This window comes from Solanum stenotomum, chromosome 10, assembly GCF_019186545.1.
Source record: "Solanum stenotomum isolate F172 chromosome 10, ASM1918654v1, whole genome shotgun sequence".
Taxonomy (NCBI): Eukaryota; Viridiplantae; Streptophyta; class Magnoliopsida; order Solanales; family Solanaceae; genus Solanum; species Solanum stenotomum.
This window is the reverse complement of record NC_064291.1, coordinates 1,641,419-1,650,986: the sequence shown is the minus strand read 5'-3', so window position 1 is coordinate 1,650,986 and position 9,568 is coordinate 1,641,419.

Genomic DNA, 9,568 nt, shown 5'->3' with positions numbered 1-9,568 from the left:
TAGTACGGTGCTTATCCGAGTTTGTTGGTGAGTCCTCAATGATTCGAGGGCTATGTTATGTTTCCTACTCCTATGTTTTGAGACTTTAGCTTGCAATTGTATTTTGACTATGAGGGGAGCCGGTAGTATGTCATGGCCCCCGTCCTATCTATGTATGTAGAGGTGTGCGTTGGACAAGAATTTTGTAAATGAGCTTGACTCTTGTTCTATGATGTCATTTTGAAATGGTTTTCCCTTAGTTCCTATTTCCCGTTAATTAATGTTGAATGTGCTTCCGCGACCGATGAAGTGTGATGACAAGTTTGAGAGGCTTGTTTGGGGTTCCTTCGGGTTCCTCATTCGCCATGTCACGTCTAGGCCCTAGGCTTGGGTCGTGACACTATGTTCAGATATGGGACAAATGAAAACCACGAAGAGAGCAATATTATTATTTTCTAGCAACTAAAGATACTTGGAAGACGTTTATCTGCACTATATTGTCATATATGATAATATTCTTACCCTGAAGGTTATTTTTATTGTATTGTTGAATGACACAATACCACTACCCGGAGAGTCACTTATATCGTATTGTCAAATGAGATGATACCACTACTCCGAGGATTATTTTTATTTATATTGTCGATTGAGACGATACCGCCATCCAAAAATACCCCAAAAAGATCACCTATATTGCTTGGTGAAGCTTTATCTTCGTTCGGTACCAGGGACAGCGTCATCAAAAGAATCCATGCATTGCAAAAAAAGATTCATGCATCGCGGGAAGAGGTCATGCATCGTGAGAAAAGAGATTTATGCATTGCAAGAGAAAATTCATACATTGCGAAAGATATTCATGCATCGTGGGAAAGGAATCCATGCATTGCAAGAAAAGATTCATGCATCACAAGAAAAATATTCATGCATAGAAAGAGAAGGGGTCATGCATCGCGGGAAAGGAATCCATGCATTGCAAGAAAAGATTCATGTATCGCAAGAAAAAGATTCATGCATAGAAAGAGAAGGGGTCATGCATCGCGGGAAAGGAATCCATGCATTGCAAGAAAAGATTCATGCATCGCAGAAAAATATTCATGCATAGAAAGAGAAGGGGTCATGCATCGCGGGAAAGAGATTCATGCATCGCGAGGAAAAGATTCATGCATCGCGGAAAAGAAATTCATGCATAGAAAGAGAAGGGGTTATGCATCGCGCAAAAGAGATTCATGCATCGCGAGGAAAAGATTCATGCATCGCGAGAAAAAGCTTCATGCATCGCAGAAAAATAAATCATGCATCGCAAGAAGATCAACATCAACTGCATCATTTTCCTCTGCAAAGACGACATCAAGAGAGCTATCAACATATTACATCTGTTTATTTTATTACTTCATCATCAAAAGAAGAATACATTGAAGATTATATTACAAATACAAAATACGAGCTTTATTTGCTTTACATCAAAATAGAGGAAGTTGACGTCAAATGTCCAAGGAGAACAATTAAGTGTCAACACGATAAAAGACACTGTCTCCCATTTGAATTACATTTTTATGCTAATGAGTTTTATCTCAGTCTTTGTCGAGAACATCTGAAAGGATGAATTCTCCAAAACAAACCACATGTGCGGATGACATCAAAAAGGATGCAGCACAACGTGGAACGTTTTCTTAGCAACGAACTGGGACATAGTCCAAAGAGGAGTTCCAAACTCTTAGGACACGAGCATAGGAGCGACTTCCACCACAATCAAACCACACCCCTATCAGAAGGTATGCGGGTTTATCTTTGGGTTTGTCAGTTTTAGTTTCGCATCCAAAAATTTTTTGGTCTTTACCGGAAGTAAATTTCCAATCTGAGTGACAATGTACCAAGAGCTTTGGAAATTATGTCCATGTAAGTTCTTACTTCTGGATATGAAGAGCTTCATATTCATGGCTAAGAGGTTACAAACCTCTTTTTCATACTCGACTTACTTGTCACTCCTCTAGAACCAAAGGATATCTTGCATAATAGATTTCCTTTTTCACCGATCAAGTCAAATTGCAAACAACCTGATTTTCTAAGTTGAGGAATATGTAGGCGGAGTCAATATTGAAAACCCGGTTGTGTTCCAACATTCACTCTCAAGTCTTATTCCTGAGCATTCCGGTTTCTTCATAATTCGATATCGGGATGACTTTTGAATTCTTTCAAATCATGCGTCAAATCAAGTGGCATGAATTCTCATATAGCCTGAGATGTGTAGAAAACTCATTTCTGGGCTTCGGCCATAATTCCTAAAGGCTGTACCAAAACCCTTATTTCAGAAAAGATGAGGATATGGTTGATCAAAATTGGATTCGTCAATTTCATTCGCCTTGAATTTCTTTCATCAATCCAAGTCAAACGAGGGACAGTTGTTGACACCCAATTTTGACCTTCCACAATACAAATTAATCATTTCGAGCTTCTCCAATTTTAAACGATTTAAAATAATTAGTTTTATAGAATTTCCCAAAAAATAATAATATATAAATAAATAATAAATAAATAAATAATAAATAATAAATAATAAATAATAATAATAATAATAATAATATAGTTTGCGAGATTTTTAAATAGTTTTGTCACTTCTCATAATTTATAGATGATATATATGTTTTACATAATTATGTGTACAGTTAGTATATTTTATTATTATTCGAAAATTGTCTTAAAAAAGAAAAAGGGGGGGGGGATTTTATATTTTAAATATTAGGGATGGTTATAATTTTGAATTAATGAGTTTTATGAAATTCAGAATACTTTCAAGTTATTCTTAAAGTAATTTTATCATTTTTAATAATAAATATGTATATTTTTGCAATCACGCTATTTTATAAATATTTGAAAATCATCACAAAGGATTTTATATTTTATTTAAATATATTATTTTACTTTTAAGTTTTAGTTGTAATTTCGAGTTAATTAGTTTTGTAATTGAATTAATTAGTTTATAATTAAGTTAATTATTTTTGTTTTCGTTAAGATTAAGAAGCTCATTAATTAATTTATATTAATTCATCTTATTTAACTTTTGGCCGAATTCACCAATTAAATTCAAATCGGCTAAATTTTTAACTTCAATTGGTTCTAATTCTAATCCCTTGTAATTGCAATTATAGTCACATCCTTACCAATTTCTTCAACCACTTTGCAAGACCAAATTTTGGGCCTTTCCTCTCAATTTTAGCCGACCCAGTTTAATTTATATTCGCCCAACAACAATACAATTCCCAATCCAACTCATTCCCAACCCAATAGTATCAAACCGGCCCACTTCTTCACCAAATAACCCACAACAATTCCAAACCGGCCCAATTCCTTTTTTTTCAACAATACAAATACATCATACCATACGCCATACAGTACCCCAACCCCACCGCCCATACTCTTCTTTTTCCTCCAGACGCAACCCAGAAAAATCCAGCCAAATCTGGAAATCTCGTCCAACTTCTCTGCAAAACCCATACCCTGCAGACCCCCCATCACCCTCACGTCCCTTTTCCCCCATTTTTAGGGATTTTTTCAAAGCTTACCACTGTTGGATTGAAAAGGGGCAGAATGAAAATTCAAAAAAAAATTCGAAATTTCACGGGGATTTCCTCCGAATTTCTAGCTATATATTGCTCTCTTATGATCACTATTGAGGGAGAGAGAAAAATTTTCTTGAACAATTGACTTTTACGCTTGAGAAGTTTTGAATGCATTTTTAGTTCTAGGTTCTAAAAGGGTCTTCGGCTAAGATTGGTTTGGATTTTTTTTTTATTTTATTGCTCAAGGTTTGAAGTCGGTGTTGAAGTTGTTCTCAAGCTTGTTGTCCCACGTCGCTGCCAAGAAAGGGGTAAACCTCTGTTTCGTTTGACATTTAGTTGATATGCTTACTGTTTCTGCTCCTCTCAATTACGTCTTGGCGTTTTTCATGTTATAATTGGATAAATTTGATGACCGTTTTAGCTAACTTCTCTGTTCGTGTCGGAGTCTCATCTACTATTCCATAGAAATATGTCTGAATTTTTTTTTTCAGTGCTTTGTTTTTTTTCTGATTAGCTATTAGTATTATCTTCATAGTCTTAAGTGTTGAATCTACTTANGCAAAACCCATACCCTGCAGACCCCCCATCACCCTCACGTCCCTTTTCCCCCATTTTTAGGGATTTTTTCAAAGCTTACCACTGTTGGATTGAAAAGGGGCAGAATGAAAATTCAAAAAAAAATTCGAAATTTCACGGGGATTTCCTCCGAATTTCTAGCTATATATTGCTCTCTTATGATCACTATTGAGGGAGAGAGAAAAATTTTCTTGAACAATTGACTTTTACGCTTGAGAAGTTTTGAATGCATTTTTAGTTCTAGGTTCTAAAAGGGTCTTCGGCTAAGATTGGTTTGGATTTTTTTTTGATTTTATTGCTCGAGGTTTAAAGTCGGTGTTGAAGTTGTTCTCAAGCTTGTTGTCCCACGTCGCTGCCAAGAAAGGGGTAAACCTCTGTTTCGTTTGACATTTAGTTGTTATGCTTACTGTTTCTGTTCCTCTCAATTATGTCTTGGCGTTTTTCATGTTATAATTGGATAAATTTGATGACCGTTTTAGCTAACTTCTCTGTTCGTGACGGAGTCTCGTCTACTATTCCATAGAAATATGTCTGAAATTTTCCGGTGCTTTTGTTTCTTTTCTGATTAGCTATTAGTATTATCTTCATAGTCTTAAGTGTTGAATCTACTTAGTATACTTAGTTTGTCTCTCTGTTTGTCATCTGACTGTTAGTAAGAATTATTGCTTGTTTAGGTGTTTATCGATATTTATGCTTATTGTTGCAAATGATAATCTTACAACTTCTTGTTTGGTGCTATTGACATCCCTCAAAGCATGCTATTAGCTCGGTTTCTCTGTTAAAAATTGTTGTTGTGATGCCTATTTCATCCGTTAGCATTTTCTTTGGTTCTATTGTTCATGTTCTTTGGTTAAATACTTCCTCGAATCTCAATCTGTTGCGTTTTCTTGCCTTGGCACCGCTCCAAGCTTGTTCTAGTGACGGTTTGCTTTTTGGAAAAATTGTATGATCACTTGGTTTTCCTTATTGATCAAATCTTGTGTTTAGTATGGATGATAGGTGTTTGATTGTATTGTTAGCATCCTAACTTTAATTTTATCCTACTTGGGAATTTAAGCATGTTGGATTTTGTTTAAAATTTTTACTAAATCTCATTATAATTCTATTGTTTTGATGCGTGTCGTTAGAAATATTTGGTCTAGTGGTCGTTTTCTTGCTCATTCATGTACGTCAGTACTTGAATCTCTTGTTTTAAAAGATGTTAAGAGTTCCTTGCTAGAGTTTAGTGATGCTTTAAAAATGGGGTCATAAGGAGTTAGGTATTGATATTTTGATGTTCATTATTTGGAAATGTTGTCCAGTATCTATTGTAATGACCAACATTGTGTAAAATTACAAATTCCTTAGTTAAATGTGGTCTTTCTTCATTGTGTTTAGCATCTGTTTTGGGCCTACTTCATTAATCAGCCAATTAATGGCCTAAAAACAAAATAATTGTTTCCTGGTTCAAATAGCTTCATTTTTCTTACTTGATTGATGTACCTATCAGTTGTTTCCTTGCTTTCCTCCATCATATGCTAATATGTTATTTTCTTTGTTTGGNATGGCCTAAAAACAAAATAATTGTTTCCTGGTTCAAATAGCTTCATTTTTCTTACTTGATTGATGTACTTATCAGTTGTTTCCTTACTTTCCTCCATCATATGCTAATATGTTATTTTCTTTATTTGGCATGAACACCACATGAGTCGATTATGGATTCTTGTCTCCTAATCTTTTGCATCCTCAAGATGAGCCATGAAGGCTTGATTTTTCCTTCATCGAGTCAGCCTCCATTTTACTTGAATGTCGGGAGAGCCACACAAGGTTGGAATTTGAACTTCCAAGCTCTGAAAAGGGTCGAAAACAAGCTGTTATACTTGCTGTATACACCGTATACAGACGGAAAATACAATATACAGATCAAAAATGCAGGGATACAGGGCTGATGCAAAATACATGTATTCGGAAGCAAGATATACATGAAAAGAGCCTATACACACGCTGATATACACTGATATACATCGGCTGTATACCAAAAAGGGGATTGGTTTAAAGGCCAAAATACCAACGAAATTGGCCCAAAAGGGGGCCCAAATTCAAATTTCTCCCTTACTCGCTAATTATTTATTGTTTGTTGTTTAACTCTAACTTTATAATCATAAATCAACTTAGTTGGATCCCCCAAAAGACGAGCTATTTCTCTGTGTTGTTTTGTTTCTAACAAATCTCATTTTATCAATTTTTGTATTGTCATTTATAATCTTTAGTCAAAACATTCTTTTTTTTCTTTTATTAGTTTAAAATAGTTTTTTTTTTTCATAAACCAAAAATGACTCAAATAAAAACCAACTCATTTAGTTTCGTTAAAATTCTAAGTACTTTTCTCTAATTCAATTGTTTCAATTAAGGTCCCATTTTCTTAAAAAATAAAAATTGCTATTTGTTTAACTATTTTCTCAAAACTAATCTAATAATGTTAATTATTATTATAAAATACTTATTTAGTCATTTTCTCAAGAAGGTTAGCAAAAACTTTTATTCTTCAATTAATTTAAAATGATTTTCATGCTTTAATGTATTAAATAGGTTTAAGTTATTTTAAAATGAATTATATAAATTTCAATTAACCTAGTTTTATTAATATTCTAGCCACTTATCTTTCAAGTCAAATAATTCATTTTGAATCATTTTCTCTAAAAAATCATAATAAAATGTGTCATTTAATTATTTTTTCAAAGTTAATCAAATATTGTAAGTCATTATTTTTATGTTAAATCATTATTTTCCTAAAAATAGTCAAATATACTTTAGTCAAGTCGCAGGTCAACCGCATGTTAGCGGACACTTCGAATGCTTAACCCTTCTCGAAGTGTAAATTGGACCCCGAACCCCCTTTGGTATTTTCAAAGGATTTTTTCTGTTTAAATCCTTGAAAATTATAAGTTTTCTTAATTTCTTTAAAAAATTAAGTGGCGACTCTTTTCTAAGTATTTTCTCAAATTGTTTTATACTTAGAATATTTCAAAAGGGTGATTTTTCTGAAGATAGGAAAATTAAGGCACAACAGAAATGGTGACTTCCGCTGGGGATTCAATTAGGTTCTAACCAAAATGGCTTGACTCTCTTTGACTATTTGCTAATATTTGTTGAATTGTTTTACCTCAAATGTGTCTTATTTGCTTAAATTGTGATACCAACTGTCATTGCATGCATACCATTTATTCCGTCAAATGACATTTTTTTTCTTTTCACTTAAAGGACGATTATGCGGGCCGCAGTCGTTCATTAACCAAATTGTTCTCGGGACACCCTGATGAATGTAGTTGGCTACTGGATAGTCAACGGTCATTAATTGTCTCAGCCCAAGTAGTCCGCTTGGGTCACCAATCCACTTTAAAGAAAACTCACTCTTAGTTATACTAGGATAGAGCAAGACCAAATCCCTAAAATTTAGCTCATTGGCTTAAGATGACCCAATACCCAAGGCGTGTCGGGTCCATTAGAAAGNCGTCCGTCGTTAATCATAAAATCAAAAAATAAGGTGGGAAAATAGGAAAAAAATAATCAACAAACAAAGGATAATCAAACAACCCATCAACCAATCGTTATGATCCTGCAAACCTTGTTTGTCAATTCACTTTTATTTGTTTATTTGAACGTTGCACGTCTCTTAAAAAAATGATTAATATAAAAATTTAACATAATGCTTATATTAATTAATGTTTAGAATTATGTTTTGAAGAATAAGTGATTAATGAAAAGGGTAAAACATGGAAAAAGATCAATTTTATTTTCTTGATATGTTAAAAGCGAAAAATCTATTTTGAAAATAGTGGACTAATAAAGGTAAACGGAGGGAGTATTATAAGGTGGGCTTGGCCCACCCCCTTCACTTAACCACAAATACTCCCAAGTCGTTGCGTGATTTGCTCCTAAATTAATATCTTTCAATTACGTTTCATAGTCAGATATTTATAACTAGATATATCTAGAGACTGAACCATGACATAAATATTGTAATATCGAAAACTCAAGAAAAAACAGGTAATTAACCCTTTAAACTATTGAGTTACATATAGCGATATAATAATTGTACGTATTACTGTATTTCAATATAATATATGCGTTGATATAATCATTTAGGCCGAATGAATACATCTAATACAAGCTAATAAATATTGAATTATTGTTATGAACGATAATTAGTCTCTAAATTGTAATGCTTTAAAAAAATTCCTCAAAACAAAATTGGCGATCCATGACCGGCACTACCCTCCAATCGATTATAAATAGGGTTAGTTTCATATATAAACAATAAAGTAATTTATTAGTTTACAATAAATATAGCTATTTTTTATTTAGTATACACTGACTATACAATATAGTTTACCAAAAGTCATAGAAAGTATATGCTAATATACAATATAACTTACTTATACATAAGCGCGCTATACACGGACTATATATTATAATACACTTAAAAAACTAAATATAGCTTAATTTTATGACATATATATAAACCGATTATACATGAAGTACACTAACTATATTATAAAAATAAAGATAATTATATATTTGCTTATATTTCGTATCGAAGATACTTAAATAGTAATGAAAGGAGTATGTTCCTAGGGGTATGAAAGGAAAGACATTTACTTATATTCTTGTAAGCTTTTGATAGACTTGGGAAACTCTTGTACTTCTAGCACAACTAACAATTGTATCACTACGTACTTTATCACTTCCAATTTACAATATGACATATTTTATTTCTTTAAATTTAATCTATCTAAATTTTAATCAATAATTTAGGACATACTTTTTCATTAAATTGACATAAGAATAATAACTATTTATAGTATTTATTATCTTTTAGTTTTAAACAGATAATTTTTTATTAAACTTGAAAGTTAGTCAAATTATTTTTTGAAAAAAGTGATGGAAGGTGTAGTATTTAAATAAAGGAAAAACTATAGAAATCCCACATTTAAGTTTACTTATTACCATTTTTCCCTATAAGTTTTACAAATCTCCAAAATTCCTCATTTTCGCGCATCAGATTAATGTATCAGCGCTTATATTATTGTATCTCGCACATCAGATTAATGTATCAACGCTTATATTATTGTATCTCGCGCATCAGATTAGTGTATCAGCGCTTATATTATTGTATCTCGCACATCAGATTAATGTATCAACGCTTATATTATTGTATCTCGCGCATCAGATTAATGTATCAGAGCTATATAAGTGTTGATACATGGGCAATATACAATAGTATAAGCACTGATACATTAATCTGATGCGCGTGATACAATAATATAAGTGCTGATACATTAATATGATGTGCGGATACAATAATATAAGCGCTAATACACTAATCTGATGCGCGAAAATGAGGGATTTCTATAATTATAAACTTTTAAGGGATAAATTGTAATTTTGCCTTAAAAGTATGTGATTTCTGTAATTTG